The following is a 20,846-nucleotide window of genomic DNA, read 5'->3' on the forward strand; positions in this document are numbered from 1 at the left end:
TTTGAAAACTCTTCGGCATTATCTATTAAAGTTGCACATATATGTGGAACCCAGAAAAACCACTCCTAAGTTTATACCCAACAGAAATCTGAGCACGTACATACCAAACAACTTGTACAGGATATTTATAGAAACATTCTTCTCTTAAAAAAATTTTTTTGCAGTACAGTTGCCTTACAATGTTGTGTTAGTTTCTACTGTACAGCAAAGTGATTCAGCTATATGTACACATATATCCCCTCTTTTTCGGAACATTCTTAATTATCAGAAATAGGAAAACAGTAAAAAAAAAAAATCCATCAATAATATAATGGACAAATGGGATAGTCATACAATGAAATATACCTATCCTTTGTTCAATGACTTTAATTCATTCCTGAAAACACTGCTACTAATGACTCTGATCACTAATTCCAGTGTGTGGAGGGGGTTTCCCCACATCACCAAGCAATTCTCGGCGCCAGCTGGGTGTTTTACAATTCAACTCAATTCTGACACTACCAACCTAGAGACAGCATCATATCCCACAGGTTAAGGACTCAGTCCTACAAGACTGCATCCCTCTCCAGCCTCAGTTATCACCTGTGTTTCTGACTGACTAGCTATAGATTGGAGGCTTCAGCAATCCCCTCCTTAGGTTCGGTTAAGTTACTAGAGTGGCTTACAGAACTCAGAGAAACATTTCACTTACTAGATTACCAGTTTATTATAAAAGGATATAACTCAAGAACAGCCAAATGCAAGAAGTGCATAGGACAGGCATGGGGAAAGGGTGCAGAGCTTCCATGCCCTCTCAGAGTGCCAGTCTCCCCCAATGTCCTCGTGTTCACAAAATCAGAAGCTTTCCCAATCCTGTTCTTTTTAGGTTTTTATGGAGACTTCATTACATAGGCATGATTGATTAAATAATTGGCCATTGGCCATCTAGTCAACTTCCAGCCCCTCTCCCTTCCTCAGTGGGTTGGAACATTCCAATCCTCCAATCACATAGTTGGTTCTCCTGACAACCAGACCCCATCCTTAGGTGAGATCCAAAAGTTACCTCATTAACATAGCAACTTTATGGCTCTCATCACTTAGGAAGTTCCCACAGTTTTAAGACCTATGTGCCAGGAGCAGTGGAAGAAGACCAAATATATATTTCTTGTTATAAATCACAATGTCACAGCTACTAAAGCAAAAACATTCAATGAAAAGTATTTTTGTTAGTGTTAATGGAAAACACTAATGCATTTTATTCCAATCATAAAGACCCAAACAATATTCACAGATAGAATATGTATCAACTGAACAACAAATGCAAGTTTATATAAGTGAAAAACAATAGTTAAAAAGTAGTTTGCACATAAAATATAATGTGATATAAGATTTATTGCATTCATTCTTTTTTCTTCTTTCTGCACCTTTATTTATTTATGTATTTATTTATTTACTTAATGAAGTATAGTTGATTTACAATGTTGTGTTAGTTTCTGGTGTATAGCAAAGTGAGTCAGATATATATACATTCTTTTTCATATTCTTTTGCATTATGGTTTATTATAAGATATTGAATATAGTTCCCTGTGCTATACAGTAGGACATTGTTGTTTATGTATTTTATATATAGTAGTTTGTATCTGCTAATCCCAAACTTCTAATTTATCCCTCCCTTACCCCCTTACCCCTTTCCCCTTCCCCCTTCAGTAAACATAAGTTTGGTTTTCTATGTCTGTGAGTCTGTTTCTGTTTTGTAAATAAGTTCATTTGTATCATATTTTAGATTCCACATATAAGTGATATCATGGTATTCTGCACCACTTTTTATAACAACTTTTCAGCGTTTTGGGGGTTATGGTTTTTGTACTCAAACTGCACTTATAAACAAAGTAACAGCATAGTAAAACAAAATAGAGGGCAAAATAAAGGCTAAACATGAGATTTCTTGGAAGCAAGTAGAAACACAGCAGTCTGAAGAGTCATGGGAGATAACACTGCTGCCTCTCTCTTGTATCCATTGAAAACAACACATTTTGGGGCTTCCCTGGTGGCGCAGTGATTAAGAATCCGCCTGCCAATGCAGGGGACACGGGTTCGAGCCCTGGTCCGGGAAGATCCCACATGCCGCAGAGCAACTAGAGCAACAAGAGAAGCCACGGCAACGAAGAGTAGCCCCCTCTCTCCGCAACTAGAGAAAGCCCGTGCACAGCAACAAAGACCCAATGCAGCCAAAAATAAATAAATAAATAAAATAAAATTTTAAAAAATAAAAAAAAATTTAAAAAACACATTTTGGGTTCATGCAGATGACACACAATTAGAATTTGTTCCATATGATATTCTTTGACTAGGAACAATTGTTCAAGAATTTTGGTGAATATGTCTGCCTGAAATCAAATGTTAAAACATCACTTCCTATAGCATATTAATTGAGTAGGCTTTAGGGTTGAAAAAGTCATTTTACTAAATAAAAGGTCATTCCAAAAAATAAATTTTCAAAAGCCATTATAATGAAGAGTTGTTAACTGAATAGTCATTAGGTCGGGTAAATCAGAACTGCAATGAAAATGAATAAACTATTGCTACATGCAAGAACATGGATGAATATCAAAAACATATTGTTGAGGCAAAGCCAAATAAAGACAAATGCATAATGTGTTCAAAATTATATAAAATTCAAACATACAAAACTTATCTGTAGTGTTAGAAATCAGATTAAAGGATACCGTTGGGGAAGAGAGAAGATATCCTAACTGGGAAGGGCATGAGGATGGCTTCTGAGGCATGGGCAATGTTCTATTTCTTGATTTAAGTAGTAATAACCAGGGTATGTTTTTGTGATAATTCATTCAGCTGTAATACTTGTGTTTTCTGCATTTTTCTGTTTGGATGTCATACTTCACTAAAAATATTTATTTTAAACAATTCTTTAAATACAGTTGAAAATAGCAACAAAAATATTAAGTACCTAAGGATTAAAACTAATAAAAGATATGCAAATCTCTTAAACTTTGTTGAGCAAAATGAAAGCAGACCTAAAGAAAGAGGAATATCTACCATATTCAGAGACTGGAAGAATCAATGTTATAAGGATTTAGTTCTCCTCAAAGTGATCTATAGGCTCAACACAATCTCAATCACAATACCAACCGATCGTGTGTGTGTGTGTGTGTGTGTGTGTGTGTGTGTGTGTGTGTGTGGCTTGACAAGCTGGTTCTAAGATTTATAAGAAAAGGCAAAGGTCTAAGAATTGTCTATATTCTAGACATTCCAAAAGGAAAGAACAAGGTGGGAGGATTTTTGCTGCTGGATATCAAAACTTAACATAAAACTAAGGTAATGAAAGGATTATGATACTGGTGAAAGATTATTTGAAACAACCGATGAAAAAGAACAGAGATAACACAAATAGACCCGTACATATAAAAACACTTTATGACAAAAGTGACATTGCAGAGCAGTGAGAATGACCACATTTTTCATAAATGGTGTTTGGACAACTGGGTAAACATATGGGAAAAAATGAAATTGGAACCCATCTCACACCACACAAAAAGTCTATCTCAAATCTATTATAGACTTAAGTGTAAAAGGCAAAATAATAAAGCATTTAGATGATAATATAGAATATCTTCATGACTTTGAGATAGAAAATGATTTATTAAACAAAGGAAAGAAAGAATGAAAGGAAAAAAGAAAGAGAGAAAAGCCACCAAAAATCTTAGTAAATTAGATTGTATTGAATTAAGAACTTCAGTTATTAATAACACTGAACTTCAGTTCACCTAAAAACACCATTAAACGAGTGACAGGCAAGCCACAGGGTGAAGGAAACACTAATCGTAGTACCTATAATCAATCAATGTAGGACTCATATATTAAAAACTTTTACAAATCAATAAGAAAAAGACAACCCATTTAAAAAATGCACAAAAGACTTAAACAGGCACTTTACAGCAGAGAAAATCCAATGAATAAAACTAAATATAGGGAAATAGCCTTACCTCATTATGTAACCTTGGAAATGTAAAGTAAATCTACAATATAGTATGACTGAGCTGCCACTGGACTGGCTAAAAATTTTTTTTAATCTGATAATATCAACTGTTTATGAGGATGCCGACCAATGAAAACTGTCAAACACTGCTGATCATAGTATACATTAGTATAAGTGGAAAATAATTTAGCATTACTAGTAAAGTTCAAGATATAAATGTCCTATGACCTAGTGTTAAACTCCTAAATATATACCCAACAAAATGTACATGTACGACGTTTTACAACATCAGTATTCAAAACAACTGCAAAATTTTTTAAAGTGCCCATCAACAACAGAATAGATTACGGAATATTATACTGCAATGATAATTAATGAACCACAGTACACATCAATGTGGATGAATCTCAAAAATGTATTATTGAAAGAAAACAGACACATAAGAGTACATACTGTGTGATTTCATTTACATGACGCTCAAAAGTGGGTTAAATAAATAAGCCTTATAGTATTTAGGAACGCATTCTTCGTAGATAAATCTATAAAGTTATTTTAGTCGTCAGTTAATTAACTATTCAGTCTCAGGAAGATGTATAAATCAAATTCCTGCAACCGTATTAATTCATGTAAATCTAATAACCTCATTATTTCAAGATTCTAAGTCAGCACTTCCTTGCAATTCAGCAGTTAGAAAAACTGACAAAAATTACTGGATTTACCTGGTCACATTGAAAGACTCTATGTTAATCAAGAAAGTCAACATTAGAAATTGTTATTATTTCTTCCAGGACATTCCTTCCAGATTTATCAAGGCAACAAGCAAAAAAGTAAACCTACCTTATTCCCCAGTGACTTAATATACTACATTTTCCCCTAAACCAGATTTGAGATCCTCTAAAACTCTCAGACTGGGTCCACCTTGCTTACTGGGTAATACTTGTTCTGGCTGGTGCTACTGGAGCTCAAATATCACTCCTTCATTTATTCTGGTCACATAGAATGCTTTCCTTTCTATCTCACCCACCTTCAAAGTACAGCTCCCCTGTACTGTCACAGCCAAGAACCTTTCCAAGACCTCAATGACATCCCTCTTCGAACTCCTGAGGCATGTATAATGATACATCATCTTGAATTGCTGGCTATCATGGGCTTGTCCTATCTCCCTAACTACATATAAGTTCTTGCAAGATAAGGATCGAGTTTCCCCCTTAGCCTGTTTTTCCCACAGCTTCTAACGTAGTTCTCATCCCCTAACAGGCCTGCTGAGTGAGGATGGCAATGTAGGAACAAGAATGTCTGCATTAAACAGCCTGCTGGAAAACTACTAAATGCTAAATGCATCTTAAATCACCCTGTGCCTCACCCACAGGACACCAAAGCAGACAGAGGGAGAGAGGGAAGCTCCATTAATCTCCTTTGTTGAAGTTCTATGTTTTACAAACTATACATAGTTTATCTCTTCATCTTTCCCTTGTCCGGAAGATGAAAAAGGCTATTTATTGTTGGTTCACTCTGTTCCCAGCCCCAGAAGGTTAACTTGCATGGCCCTCACAAGCAAACTGCCTTCCTTGCCCATGGGCTTCCAGCAGATTAGAGAAAGAGTGCGGTCAGGGTATCTTCCTTCCACCTTCCTCCCTAAGTGGTCCCCACAGGCAAGCTGCATCCTTCCAACAAGGGTCTCAGCAACCCTCTTCTCATCCTCACTGTGTCTGAGTCCTGGTAAGCCCATCCCCTCCCCCGAGACCTCGGAGTGATAATACTTTTCCACCCTGTTCTCTGTATCCAGTGGTTTCCCTATACGCTGCTCACGTATCTGCAAAACTCTCTTCAACTCTCTTCAATTATCCAATTTTAATGGGATCTTTCCTGTCAGGACATTGTCTGATCCAGATATTTTACTTTATGATCTTTATAATTTTAATCTTTATAATATTTATGATACATTTTCTAGTTTCAATAAATGAGCACACTTATTATAATGTGCCCTTCTCTTAATGATTCAGGGTCATCAGTGGGACTCTCAGAGATGGTACGATTGTTTATCAGCTTTTACCATCCACACTCTGCTTTAAAGACATTACCTCACTTAATCTCCCCTTTCCTCCAAAATAAGCCTATGAGATGGATCTGATAAGTACATTTTACAGAACCAAGGCAGCACACCTGTTAAGAAACAGAACTAGGAATGTGAACCCGAGTGCTTTGCTACAAAACCTGTCCTTGACTAGTACATAAAATTGGTCCCTTCCCACACTATATTGTCGTAAAGGGCTAGTGACTCATGTTGATCTAGTGATTCTTAAACACAGTGGTCCCCACTGTTGCTCTTTCTGAGTTGCAATGAAGATTTACATACCTCCTCTAAAGGATTAAAACTGAATCTGTATCCCAATACCAATCTGACAGTGACTGCCCTATCCATTCACCTGACTCTGGCAGTCACCCTTGACTGTCTAATTGGCTGCTTATAATCTTCTATAGGCCAAGTTACATGAGGTGCATCCCTACTGGAACTGTGAAATAAGAGTAACAATTTCTTGAATAAGGGCCTAAGAGATTTTGGAACATGGAATTTGTGAAAGCTACTTTCATCACTGGGCAACTCTATTTTAGATAGTACTAAACAACACTTTAATGTGTAAAGAATATCATACTGTTGGGAGCCCAAGCCACATGGAAAGGACACAGGTAGAAACACCAGTTCACAGTGTCCCAGCTGTGTCCAGCCTTCAAATCATCCCAAACCAGGTACCAACATGTGCAGGAAGAAGCCTCCAGATGATTCCCAGCCCCCAGCTATTCAGTCACCCCCAGCCACTCACTTCTTCCCAGCTAGGGTCTCAGACATCATAGAGCAGAGACAAGCCATCCCTACTGTGTGCTGTGCAAACTCCTAACAACAAATCTCATGTATGTAAAAAAGTGGTTTTAGCATTATGCCACTAAGGTTTTGGATGGTTTGTTATACAGTAGTAGATAACTGGAATACTGACTGTTAGAAATAAAACAGGAATTGAGATGCTATGTTATAAATTATGGGAAACTAGGAAGAATCAAATCGCCCCAACCAGAGTCTATATATATATAGAGATATATATATATATATAGAGAGAGAGAGAGAGAGAGAGAGTGAGTCTATAGTCTTATTTAAATACTGTATATATTTTAAAATGTGTTTGTGTGTGTGTGTGTATACACACACACACACACACACACACACACACACACACACACACACATATATTCTGCTGTCTGTTAGCAGAAGACTCTGGAAAGCTAGTTGGACCATGTTCTCTTCCCTCCTCCAAGGCCATACCTGAATCTTTATAATCTTACCACCCAAAGATGAGCAACATGAAAAAACCAAAAAGCATGAAAGATAACAGAATTTATCACTGCTGCAATGTGGAGCAAGGATAGACAAGAAAAGTACAGATCTCTGCAGAGAGCACACTATTAATAACTCTACCAATTGATGGTAGGATTAATAATCTAAATAGCCAATAAAAATAACATTCCCTCCTTTTCAGTAAAGAGCTGCATAAAGAACTTCCACTCCACTTCAGTAAAGAGCTGCATAAAGGGCCATTACCAGCTCTAAGGTAAAATTTTGTCGGACAACATTTTTCTATTTACTACTCACATTAAAATGGAAGTTGCCTTCTTAAGCTCATGGTGTCCAAATTCTGCCTGCTATGAGGAGGCATGGATGACGTTGGTGACAGCTTTCAGCTAGAAAAGTTCCCTGGATCTAAGTCAGAAGGAAGGTGCATTCCCGAGGCAGTTCAAACATACAGCACCAGGACAGACAGGCAGGGTCCTAGTGCTAATGGACCAAGGGCATAATCCAGGAAGATAAGAGCATAGGTCCAATGAACAAGGTGAGGGTGAAATGAGAAAATTGGTAGTTGAGTAATTGGATGGGAGTGATGAACAGACAAGACATAACATGTGCTAGCACCCTTTTAATGAGGCACAGGTGCTTGATAGTGTGGCCAGCAAAACAGGTGAAAGGTAATAATTGGAGTCAAACTCCCTGCTTGTTCTGTTTTGTGAAATAACCATCAGCACAGCCCCAGGCAGATGCCAGAGTTGATTCGAAAGCAGGTGACACGAAAAGCAAAAAGAGTAAAAGAGATGATTTCTAGGCAAAGGAAGGACAAGAGCAAAGGCCCTGAGGCAGGAGATACCCAGTGTTCAAGGAAGAGCAAGCAGGCCCCAGGGCTATAAGAGAGAAGCACAAAGGGCAAACAAAGGCCAGATAATGCCGGACCTTGAGGCTACTATTGGGTTGGCCAAAAAGCTTGTTTGGGTTTTTCCATAACATCTTATGGAAAAACCGAACGAACTTTTTGGCCAACCCCATATTAAAGACTTGAGCTTTTCTCTGGGTGACCACTGGAGAGTTTAGAGGAGACAAGTGAAACTGCCTGACTTCTTTTTAGCAAGATGACTCTGGGAGCTGTATTAAGAATAAATGGAAAGGGGGACTTCTAGTAGTCCAGTAGTTAAGACTCCATGCTTCCAAGATAGGGGGTGCAGGGTTTGATCCCTGGTCTGAGAACTAAGGTCCCTCATGCCGCACGCTGCAGCCAAAAAAAAAAAAGAATAAACAGAAAGGGGCCAAGTTAAAGCAGGATGGCCAATCTGGAGGCTACTGCATCATTCTGCCCTCGATACATTGGCGGCTTGAGCTGAGTAGTGGAAGTGGCGGAAGTGGTTGGTTTCTGAATATATTTCGAAAGTAAAACCATCAGAATTTGGTGACAGATTAGAAGTGAAATGTTCCCCTTTCTTGTGTTATTTTTCTTCATAGCACTTATCACTTTCTGACATAGTACACACTTAACTTTCAATATTTTTATTGACCTTCCCTCACAAATGACAGCTCCATGAAGGTAGGGAATTTTTTGGTCCATTTTGTCCACTGCTGTACCCCCAATGCCTGGTACATAGTAGGCACTCAATAAATAGTTAACTAAATCGATTCGTCTGAAGAATTTTTATAACTTAAGATATTTTATTCTTCTCATGTTCTCTTCCTTTTATAAACATTATTATAGGTTTGATCTCACTATTCCATCATGAGTCACTTACCACAGTGAATCCACTTTAAATTGATCTACATTGTTTAGAAAGTGCCACCTAAATTACTTCTACAGTTTGGTAACCCTGTTCTGATAACTGGTATAAACAAACAGCTCTTGATGTGCTAGACATGGAATTAGGTCACTGCTGAGTTCTAATCGACTTCATTTAATTAGCGTGGGTGTCGCTGAAGCATATTCAGAAAGGCAGATAGTGTAACAACTACTCGTGTTGAGGTAATGTGCCTGTTTTCTATTTTAAGTGTATGATCTGTTGATGAAGCTGCTTTGATGCAGCCATTTCAATGCCAAGACAATATGATGAGACCCATCTGAAGGAACACTTTGAAGCAAGAACACAATGACACTACCTAAAAACAAACCATCAGATTTCCACCTTTCATCTTCTACCAAGTGGTGAGCTTCACTCCCTCTTTGAGATTCCAGGAACTGATGTTGAAGACAAGGTGGGCCCAGGAAAGAACTGAGGGATGGGCTGAAGTTACATTCTATCTTTAAGGACTCATATGTTTGCTACATTTGCAGATTTTAGAAAGGGACGTCAAAGATTCTAAATGGCGGCTTCCCTAGTGGCACAGTGGTTAAGAATCCGCCCGCCAATGCAGGGGACACGGGTTCGTGCCCCGGTCCGGGAAGATCCCACATGCCGCAGAGCGGCTGGGCCCGTGAGCCACAACTACTGAGCCTGCGCGTCTGGAGCCTGTGCTCCGCAACGGGAGGGGCCGCGACAGTGAGAGGCCCGCGCACCGCGATGAAGAGTGGCCCCCACTTGCCGCAACTGGAGAAAGCCCTCGCACAGAAACGAAGACCCAACACAGTCAAAATTAAATAAATAAATAAATAAATAAATTTATTTTAAAAAAAAAAGATTCTAAATGGAATTTCTCTCATTCTCTGATATTCACCTATATCTTGAATGATCTGCACATTAAATAATCATCTGATTTTATTTAAATTTCTTTAGTTGTTTAATAATGGCAGATTGTTCTATTAGGCATAGGAGAAGACAGACTGAACTCCTTTGCTTTTTTGCAATGCTTCCTTCTTGCTAGGCCAGCTTACCTGATTAGGTTTCTATAAGACCCCAGAAATGAGGGAAGTGAGGGAGGGTATCAGGTCAAAGCAGATTTCCTATTCTCAGTTTTAGACACAGAAGAAATCCTCAGTTGGATTTCTAATGGTTTTCTTAGGGCTCTCAATTATACTTTGTATATAACACTGCAGTGGGCTATCACTATATTCCATTTTTACCAAACTGGTAAAATGTGCCATGAATCAGAATATACATTCCTCAAAGCACATTAGGCTATGGAGTCTCGAGAGAACACCCCAGCCTTATCTCCTTCTTTCTTTATCTTCTTCTACTATTCCAAAGAATTTAAATTCCATCTATCAGGAAAGATCAGAGATAGCATTTTTACAAAAAGATTTAATAACAATGGTATTGACTGAAAAATATCACAATGCAGACCTATTTAAATAACTCCAGGCACTGAAAACACAAAAAAAGCTTTGAAACATACAATTATGAGAGGTCAAAACAATTCCTTGTACTCTAATCATGTAAATTTGGAATTTGCTTAATCCCAGCCAAATGCTTATAGTTGATTTAAGGAGATTAAATTATGCCATAGATTTTATGTCTTAGCCAAGAAGTATGAAATGGCAGAAATGGCAATAATTCCACCAATGGTAAAGTACACTTGTAAGACCGTTTTGCAATTTATCCAACAAATATTTATGGAGCACCTACTAGATGCCAGGCACTGTTTTATATAGGCACTGTTTTATATCCTGGGGATAGAAAGGTAAACCAGGCAGACAAAGTGCTTGATATCATAGAGATAACTTGAGAGTGTGGGAGACTGGAAAAAACAAGTAAATAGATCAATATATTGATATAAGATAATAGCAGGTTATGACAACTGTTAAGGACAATAGGGATGCAGAAATAAAGAACGAGAGGGGGAGGGGGAGGGATAAGGTGGTCAGGAAAGGTTTCTCAGAAGATCCTGAATTGGTGAGGAGAGAACTACACCAAGATCTAGAGGATGAGCATTCTCAGCTTTAGTAAAGCAGGTTTTAAGACCAGAAGCCTGGAAGAAAAGGTCGATGTGGGTGAATAGGGAGCAAGGAGAAGAGTCGTAAGCAGTCAGTTTGAAGAGAGAGGCAAGAAAACAAGATAATGTAGGGCCTCAGAGACTTGTGGTTAAGAAGTCTGGATTTTACTTAGAGTATAATGAGAAGTAATGGGAGTTTCAGTTATTATATGTTCAAAGCTAAAATATAGCGCTGACTATGAACTTGGACTGTTCTAAGTGCTTTACAAATATGTACTCATTTAATCATTCAGCAAGCTTATGAAAGGGGTGTTGCTACAGGTGACTCTTGAACAACGCAGGGGCTAGGAGTGCAGACGCCCCACGCAGTCAAAAATCCACGTGTAACTTCACAGTCAGCCCTCCATATCCAAGGTTCCACATCTGCAGATTCAACCAGCTGTTAATTTATTGAAAAATATCTACATGTAAGTGGACCCTCACAGTTCAAACCTGTGTTGTTCAAGGGTCAACTGTACTATCCCTATTTTACAAATAAGGAAACGGAGGCCCGAAGACATTTCATCACATTTCATCACACATGCTTGTATAGAGCAGAGCCAGGATTGTAACTAGGACAATCTATCTTATTTACTTTAAAAATTCACTCTGGTTGCGACGTGGAGGACAAAATGTAGGAGGGCAGGAATAGTCCAGGCCTGAGATGATGGGGCTTTAGATGTAGGAATGACAGTGAAAGAGGTGAAAATTGAAAACTGAAATAAATGCTACAAAGATTACAAACAAGTTGCTGAAATGGAGAAAGGTAAGGGAACATGCTTAAATAGTGAGGTCAAGGAAGGCCTTTCTGAGAAAAGGACATTTGACCTGGGACCTGAAGAAGGACAGAAAAAAGAGCATTCCAGGCAAAGGGAAAACATGTGCCAAAGTCCTTGGATAGGAGAGAGTTTAAAAAGAGTAGTGCAGATGGGGCTGCATAAGTGAGGTTAGAAAGGTAAGCAGGGCTTGAAGGTCAGAGTCAAAGAAAGGACTTCACTGTATGTACAATAGGAGGCCCTTAGAGGATTTCAAGCAGAAAGATGGCATCATCATATTCATTCAGGCAGTCGGTTAACAAGTATATATTGACCATCTGCCATGTGACAAGGACTGTTAGGTGCTGGCATATACATACCCTAGAATATGGGGAGAGATATAACAGGCCATCCTCTATGTCACTGTTGTGTGTTCCAGAATTCATCCTCCCTCTAGAGTATACAGGGGAACATGAATGAGGGGGCAATATATTTAAAATACAGCTGTAAGTCAATCAAATTTACTTTGACTCCTAAATGCTTAAGAAGATAACCTAATCTGGTTTATCCTCATAGTAGCTGCTGAATCAAGGCTCACTGACTCAATGTACGAAAGAATAAATGATAGTAAAGCCAACTGCAGCTCTAAACAGTAGACTATAAATGAATCAAGCATAAAATGGTAAGAGTTCCCAAAGTAAATATTTTCCTACAGTCATTTATAAATAATTCAGATTTCTGTTTGCACCACCTGTCAGTGTTTCTGGGGAAACTAAACTGAGTATATACCTGCCTATGACTCCACTTCCTGACTGATAAGCCACAGTGGACAAGGATACAAAGCAGAGAGAGGCATCCCTCTCCACATTCTCTCTGGTTGGATCCACTTTCTTGTCCAGAAACTTGGATAAGGAGAGTCTCACCCTTCCAGGAATTAAGGCAGTTCGGGTGTATGGTAAAGACCCCAAACTAGGAAGTCTAAAAGCCTGGGTTAGGTTCCTCACTTTGCCCCTTACTCAGGTTTCAGGGAAACTGTCTTAAATGTGCTGACACTTAGGTTTCACATCGTACATCATAGGGGGAAAAAATAGCTATAGACAAATTAATAAAGATAATCATTGCAAATAATGTGAAATGCTATGAAAAAAGATAAAATTGAGCACTATGGCAGAGACTGGGAAATGTGGGAATTCTAAGTCAGCCAGATAGTTTGGAAAAGGACTAAGCTGGAGGTGCTATCACTCTGCACTAAAGGAAATATCAAGATTTTACAAATCACAAGTTGTGAATATTAAATGAAGGGGAAAATAGTAAGCCTAAGTAAGTGCTCATTCATTCAACCATGTGTAGAAGATAAGGGTTGTCTGAGAGGAGTGGGGATTCAGAAGGCAGGGGTAAGGACCTTACCACCATGAAAGGCAAACCAGGAAATAATGACAAACAAAGTGAAAATCAAGACTTACCCTGCTGCTGTCTATATTTCAAAAGGAAGCCCAAATCCAGGCCAGTGTGTTGTCAGTTGCACAGGTTCTAAACCAGAGGCTTCAGTAGTCAAGGGGTGTGCTTTTATTTCTTAATCCCTCCTGGTTCACACAGAGGTTGACACAAGAGTAGGAGTTGAATAGGTGAGAGAATAAGTAAGTTAATTTATTTTTAAATTTAAGTCTTGTAAAAACAAGACAACAGGCCCCAAATGGAGTCACTTACGTTAAACCCCACATCACCAAACCAAAACATAAATTAATTACAGTTTCAGTTCTCCCAGAAATGGAGTCTAAAACCAGTCAGTCAGGAATCACCTATCAGCAATGAGTAGGTTATCTGCCTGACAGACCCCTGCCATCCCTTAAAGGGAAGCGACCTTGCAATGACCAACCACTTTGTTGCCTAGTTCCTGCTCCCTTCTGCTTATAAAAATCTCATTTTGTATAGATTCTCGGAGCCCCCTTCTATCTGCTAGATGGAATGCTGCCTGATTCAAATCGATTTTTGCTCAAAAAACCTCTCAGAATGTTTAATATGCCTCAGTTTATCTTTTAACAGTCCTGGTTTCAGAAGAGGGCACCAGAGGAGACCCCCGAGGACCCTCTGGAGCAACAAGCAAGCAGGTGAATGTACCTGTGAGCCCCTTGAGCTCGCCGCTTTCTTGCCGGTGGTGGGTGAGGCCCTCCTCATTCCTGCCTCTGCAGCTTTTGCGTCGTGAGCTTTCAAACTTTCTTTGAGCGGCTCTTTTTCCGGGTTGGGTCCGGAAACCGACTGGAGTCCAACTGGTTCCGACTTAGAAACCAGACCGTGTCTGGGGTCAGCCTGGGTCCGACTTGGAAACCAGACCGTGTCTGGGGTCAGCCTGGGTCCGACGTAGAAACCAGACCGTGTCCGGGGTCAGCCTGGGTCCGACTTGGAAACCAGACCGGGTCCCGGTCCAACTTAAGCCGGACTAGGTCCAGTGTGAGGCCTCAAGGGAACACAATTTTGCTTCAAGGCTGAACAAGCAAGTTAACCTTACCGAAAATAATCTTGAATTACAGTGGCCACAGTGGAGAACTTTAACCCTGGATAAGCTTATCCATTTACTACAGGGTGCCCTGGAGAAAAAGGGTCTCAGCCAAGCACTCACCAAAATGGGTCGAGCGAAAATTATTTTTCCTCCTCAGCAGTTTCTCATGACCAGGGTAAGAGCCGCTGAGACACCCCACTCGCTGCAGAGCCTGCACACAGAATCCTGGGAAAACTGGCAGAAGTGAGCAAGGGGTGAGAATTCTCACCAAAGTCAGCTCTTCAGATCTCTATCTGTGGTGCCTGGTGAAGAGAGGAAGGTAAAATTTCACGTTGCCCTTTCCTTCCCAAGTGCAGATGGGCAGGGGAAAAAAAAAAATTAAGAATTACATTTTGAATTGGGACTTGTGAATTTGCTTTTGAGTACCCGTTGGTTGTGGATCCCGTCTCTTCCACAGACAGCTATTGCCTTCTTGTCTGTCCCGTTTTGTGTCCTGAGAACTAGAGTTGGCAGCTGTCAGGTTGGGGGCCCCCAAAATACAGGCAGACAAAAATGTGGGTTGCTAGGGTCCCGCGGACTGTTGCCAGCTCTCAGGGGAATTGTCTTTCTTATGGTTATCTTCAGGAGTGGCTCTGGATCTTGGGAGGGTAGTATCTTTTGCACGCTCTTTGGGATGCCTTTTGTATGCAAGAGGTTGTTCCATACTGCCAGGAATATTTACTGTTTATCCCTGCAGAAACCTGACAATCAATTCGAATCTATTTTTGCTCAGATAAACTCTTAAAAATTTTAATATGCCTCAGTTTATCTTTTAACAGCCTGCACTGCAAGCAATTGCATGGCAGCAACATAATCTGCTTCAGAGAGGTAGCTCCAGAGCCAGAGGAAGTTAGAGCTTTTTTTATTTAAAAGAAAAAGATTATCAAACTTCACTAAAAAAAACACATTGTTCATTCACCTACTTAATCATAATTTTTTAACTCATAATATAAACAATAAATTAGAGAGACCAAATCTGAACAGTAAGACTTCCAACTGGCCCTCAGAACATTATCAAATGGAAAAGGCAGCCATTTTTAAAAAACAGCTTTACCAAGCCCTGGGGAAGCTGGAAGGCAGCTGAAACCGTCATTAGCACATCCAGCCACCAGATGTCACCATTGGTTTAAGCAAGTAATGCTCTACCTAGCTCTGGGCTAATTTAGACAATTCATACAATTTTGGACCTCAGAGACGTTAAATGGCATCTCGCCTGGACAGCTGATGAAACTGAGGCTCCAGTTAGTTCCTAGCGTTCACAAAGTAATTTTTTTTAGGACTCAGTCTAGCATCTTCAAATTCCCTTTCTAGTGCTTTCTGTTACCTGTACTTTTATTTTTTTAAAAAAACTGAAACCAGTTTAACGACGCCCTTCAGGCTAGTAAACTACAACTAAGAAGAATTATATCGAAACAGTTGTCTGTGTCAGGGAGCTCAGATCCAGGTAATAGTGTTTACTCACCGTTTCCCTTTTTAAAATGCCACGCACTCTTGTGTATTGCCAGTTGAAACATATCTTCACAAAAGGAAAGGAAGTAGTGAAGAACTTGCCAATCAAAGTCCAATTAAAATGTGTTATGTTAGGCAGGTGACATTTAAATAGTAGTCCCTAGAAGGCAGTTCATATTTCTGAAATTTGCAGATGACTTTTTCACCATATATGTGTACCCAAGATTACTTTATTCCTTAGTTTCTCTATTTTTTGATAAGTATAAAAAAGATTAAATGTTAATGTCTCTTGTTGCTAATCCTTTGGCATCTCTCCATAGAATAGCAAGTAGTCTTCCATTTACACAAATCCACAAATTTTCTCTCCAGCAAGACTTCTTCTGCATCCTCACCTTCATTCAAATATCCCAACAAGCAATTCTTTCACATTTCTATCTCCTCCTTCCCATTTGCTCAACTTCTACTGCCTTCTCAGGGCGAAATCCTCTAATAGTTTTTTATTTCCTAAAGATACCGCAAAGGTATCTTGTAAGTTCCTAATTACATAGAAACCATCATTATTGTTTTTCCCACTAAAAACAGAACCAAGAAACAATACATGACACGAGCAAGACCCGAAGGGGAAAGCAAAGAAATGTGTGCAATGGAGTTTTTATGGCAGAAAATCCCAAGAATTTACTCCTGGTTTGTTCTTATTAAATCACATGATTCTGGCATTGTGTTTCTTAGAGCTCTATGAGTTTTTAAATTATTTTCTTTTTTTTTTTTTTTTATAGCTACTTTTATTTTATTTATTTATTTATTTATTTTTTGGCTGTATTGGGTCTTCGGTTCGTGCGAGGGCTTTCTCTAGTTGCGGCAAGCGGGGGCCACTCTTCATCGCGGTGCGGGGACCGCTCTTCATCGCGGTGCGCGGGCCTTTCACTATCGCGGCGCGCGGGCCTTTCACTATCGCGGCCCCTCCCGTTGCGGGGCACAGGCTCCAGACGCGCAGGCTCAGTAGTTGTGGCTCACGGGCCCAGCTGCTCCGTGGCATGTGGGATCTTCCCAGACCAGGGCTCGAACCCGTGTCCCCTGCATTAGCAGGCAGACTCTCAACCACTGCGCCACCAGGGAAGCCCCTAAATTATTTTCTTAATTGAAGAATAGTTGATTTACACTGAGTAGAGTCCCCTGTGCTATACAGTAGGTCCTTATTGGTTATCTATTTTATATATAGTAGTGTGTATACGTCAATCCAAATCTCCCAATTTATCCCTCCCCCCATACCTATTGTTAATAAAGATGTTGGCTTCTATGCTCTGTGTTGAACCGAAAAAAATTCAATTGCAGAATGATCTATCAATGTTTCCAGTAATACTGCTACACCAGTTTCCTTTTAATGGCTCATCAGTTATGCCATTGCTGTGAAGGTAATATGAGGAGACTCATTTAGCAACATATTATTATATCATCTTAACATGAAGTAAGGCTCATCAGGCTTTATTAAATTAGCCTGAATTTTGCAGTATGTCAGCAGCATTTTATGTACATTAATAGCAGAGTTAAATGTTCCTTGGGGGATTCTGTTGAAGAAAAATGATTTCAAAGTGGTGTTTGGATATAATTTTGTAGTCACTATTTATATTTTCTTCTATTATCATTGTGTGGTTAAGATTATTATGTTGCTTGTGAATAGGTAAGACAAAATGGCAGCCAATTATTAATTGTTTGGTGTATTTTTTTTCTTCTCTGACCCATTATAATAAATACAGTTTGGAATACAAAAAAAAAAGAATAGTTGATTTACAATATTGTGTTAGTTTCAGGTATACAGCAAAGTGATTCAGTTATATATTTTTTTCAGATTATTTTCCTTTACAGGCTATTACAAGATATTGACTATAGTTCCCTGGGTTATACAGTAAATCCTTGCTGCTTATCTATTTTATGTATAGCAGTTTGTATCTGTTAATCCCATACTCCTAATTTGTCCCTCCCACACCCCCCCCCCCGACTTTCCCATTTGGTAACCATAAATTTGTTTCCTATGTCTCTGAGTCTGTTTCTGTTTTGTAAATAAGTTCATTTGTATCATTTTTTTAGATTCCACATATAAATGATATCATGATATTTGTCTTTCTCTGTCTGACTTCACTTAGTATGATAATCTCTAGGTCCATCCATGTCGCTGCAAATGGCATTATTTCATTCTTTTTATGGCTGAGTAATATTCTATTGTATATATGTACCACATCTTCTTTATCCATTCATCTGTCGATTGACATTTAGTTTGCTTCCATCCATGTCTTGGCTATTGTAAATAGTGCTGCTATGAACATTGGGGTACATGTATCTTTTCAAATTAGAGTTTTCATCTTTTGGGGATATATGCACAGGAGTGAGATTGCTGGATCATGTGGTAGCTCTATTTTTAGTTTTTTGAGGAACCTGCATACTGTTCTCCATAGTGGCTGCACCAATTTACATTCCCACCAACAGTGTAGGAGGGTTCCCTTTTCTCCACACCCTCTCCAGCATTTATTATTTGTAGACTTTTTGATGATATATAGCTCTATGATTTTGTTTTTCTTTTATTTGGCAAACAGAATTATGCTCACTATTCAAACAAAATAACAAGGAATTGCGTGAGCTGCGATGAACAAAAATGCATAGTTAATTTATTTCCTAGGAATAATAGTTAATGAGTTTGAATAAAACTTGCTGCTAAAAACAGGACATTAAAGATAATTTAAATATTCAGTGCAGTCATTCATTCCAGTTTCATGCACATTAAGTAGCTTTTTATCTCTAAGGTGCCATCAAAGGAGCTCTCAGACATTCAAAATAACAGCGTTATATCATTAACACATTTCTGGTCAATGAGTTGAGTAATGTAGAACTTATGAAAATATATATTGCCATTCTCTTTCAAATGAGCTGCATATTACTTCCATTAACATAACTATATTGATCTAATTTCCTTATTTTCAGTAGAGTGCAGTTTGGAAATATAAAACTGACAAATGAGAGCCAAATGAGGAGAGGGGGCTTACACAAAAGGTCATAAATTACAAAGCCTCAATAAGGAATATCCTAGATAATTGCCATGATGTAGAAATGTTACGTAGTATGCATTTAGTTGTTTTTTTTTTTTTTTAAGAAAGAAAATCTTACATGTTTTAACCATTTTATTTCAGCAGACTAAATCTGTTGGTGGTAGATAATTTGATCTCCTTTTCAGAGAGGTAGTTTGAATTCACCTAAGTATCTAGGTTATTTTTCACATGGACTGTGGGAAGGTCAAATCAGAGCCTACCTCAAGATATGTACTTGGATCCTGCCTCCAGAGGTTCTGCTTTAATTGACCCGGAGTGGCCTGAGCCTCAGATATTTAAAAGCTTCCCAGGTGATTCTAATATGCAGACAAGGTTGAGGACCACTGCACCAAACCTTACATCTTACATAAACTGATGTTAACACACTCCTGCTTTATTTTCAGTGTTATTTATAAAGGTTTATGAAAATATAAGGGTTTAGTTCCAAGTTAGGTTTAAAATGTGCTTTTGGAAGTCTGTCAAATTACTGCAAAAGGTGATTGTAAACTAAACATTCTTTACAGCCAAAGGAAAAAGAAAATATAATTAGTAGATGCACCTTCACTCATCTCTGAAGTAATCAAAGAATCCATTACAAAATTCCCAAGAGCCAATTCTTTGGAACTTCCAAAGAACGTTACTGGTATTACAAAAAAAAAAATTTTTAAGTCAAACAGAAAAATCCAATATCAAATAATTTGGGGTTAAATCACACTTTTCTTTTCTACACGATTTCTTAGAAACATGGTAATAGGCTGTAAATCCCCAAGAGGAACAGAATTCCCTGTGTAGCATGCAGTAAATGTGTTGAATGATTCAAAGAACCATGGGCCTAATGTTTTATGGAACACACTTTAGGAAATGCAGTCCAAGGATGTCTCTTTTAAGGCAATAATAAATAAGACCTAAAACCAAAAATCTTATCCAAAGATTTTACTCTGCAGGTCTGACATACCACTTGCTTTTTAATATTCTCTTTTGGATATATCATTATATTGCCTTCAAATATTTGGAAATTTTCTACCACAGGCCCAGAATAGCAGTTTAGGTTACAAACTTAGGAGCAAAAATTTTTACCTTCACATACAGCATTTTTTACTTAATCTCTCTATGCTTCAGTTTCTTCACCTGTCAAATGGGGAAATGTATCACACTTACTACATGGTATGTTGTGCTTGCTAAACTTAGGTTGTTGACATTCCGTTACAATAACAAGAGTGATTTAAAAGTGAGGTACCAAACTGCCATATAAAGAATTTCAAAGGAAATTTCTGAGAATCCATGCCATAACTTCTGAACCCTCTGACCCACTTTGAGAATATGAGAGGATTGAGAAAGGGAAGGAGAAGGAATACTTGTGAAGAGAGAGCACTTTGGAAAGAGCTGTTGCCTAGTTAATAGGCTTCACCACCTTACTCTGTTGAGAAGGACTCAGATGGGTCCCCTCGGTGACCCTGAGTGGTATATCCCTGCACTTTGGGGACTCCAGGCCTACCATCTGCCTTCTGTCCAGGAAATCTAGAGGACCACGGATGGTTGACTAACTGCTCTGTGGGCGGGTCCATCTGCATTGCCAGAGTTTTTCAGGGTATAGGACATGAGAGTGTTTCCTGTGGACCAGAGGTAGGTAGCTGATGAGAGAGAATCTGGCCCAATAGGGGTCCAGCAAGAGACTGGAGGTGAGGCCAGATTCCTCGGGTCCAAAGCATTAGATGCAAGTGGCCACCTGGAATCCAAGTGGCTCTGCCAGCCAGCAACAAGGGAACTGCAGGAGGGAGGTCACCAGCAAACATAATCATGAAGACTCCACAAAAGTGCCCCAGGAGGAAAGAATCAGCTTTAAACC

General features: G+C 39.0%; 1 protein-coding gene across 2 annotated transcripts in view; it reads right to left on the bottom strand.

Moving 5' to 3' along the window:
- NXPH1 (neurexophilin 1) overlaps positions 1-16,675 on the bottom strand; it is a 406,633-nt gene extending 389,958 nt beyond the window's left edge. The window contains exons 1-2 of one of the 2 annotated variants that reach the window (XM_082398568.1): positions 14,057-16,675; positions 13,402-13,521 (exon numbers count right to left, since the gene is read on the bottom strand). The gene's annotated coding sequence lies outside the window, so the exon portion shown is untranslated. The other variant, XM_082398569.1, reaches the window with a different exon arrangement.
- Between the last annotated feature and the right edge of the window lie 4,171 nt (positions 16,676-20,846).

Source organism: Balaenoptera borealis (assembly GCF_965194805.1).
Source record: "Balaenoptera borealis genome assembly, chromosome: 7".
NCBI lineage: Eukaryota > Metazoa > Chordata > Mammalia > Artiodactyla > Balaenopteridae > Balaenoptera > Balaenoptera borealis.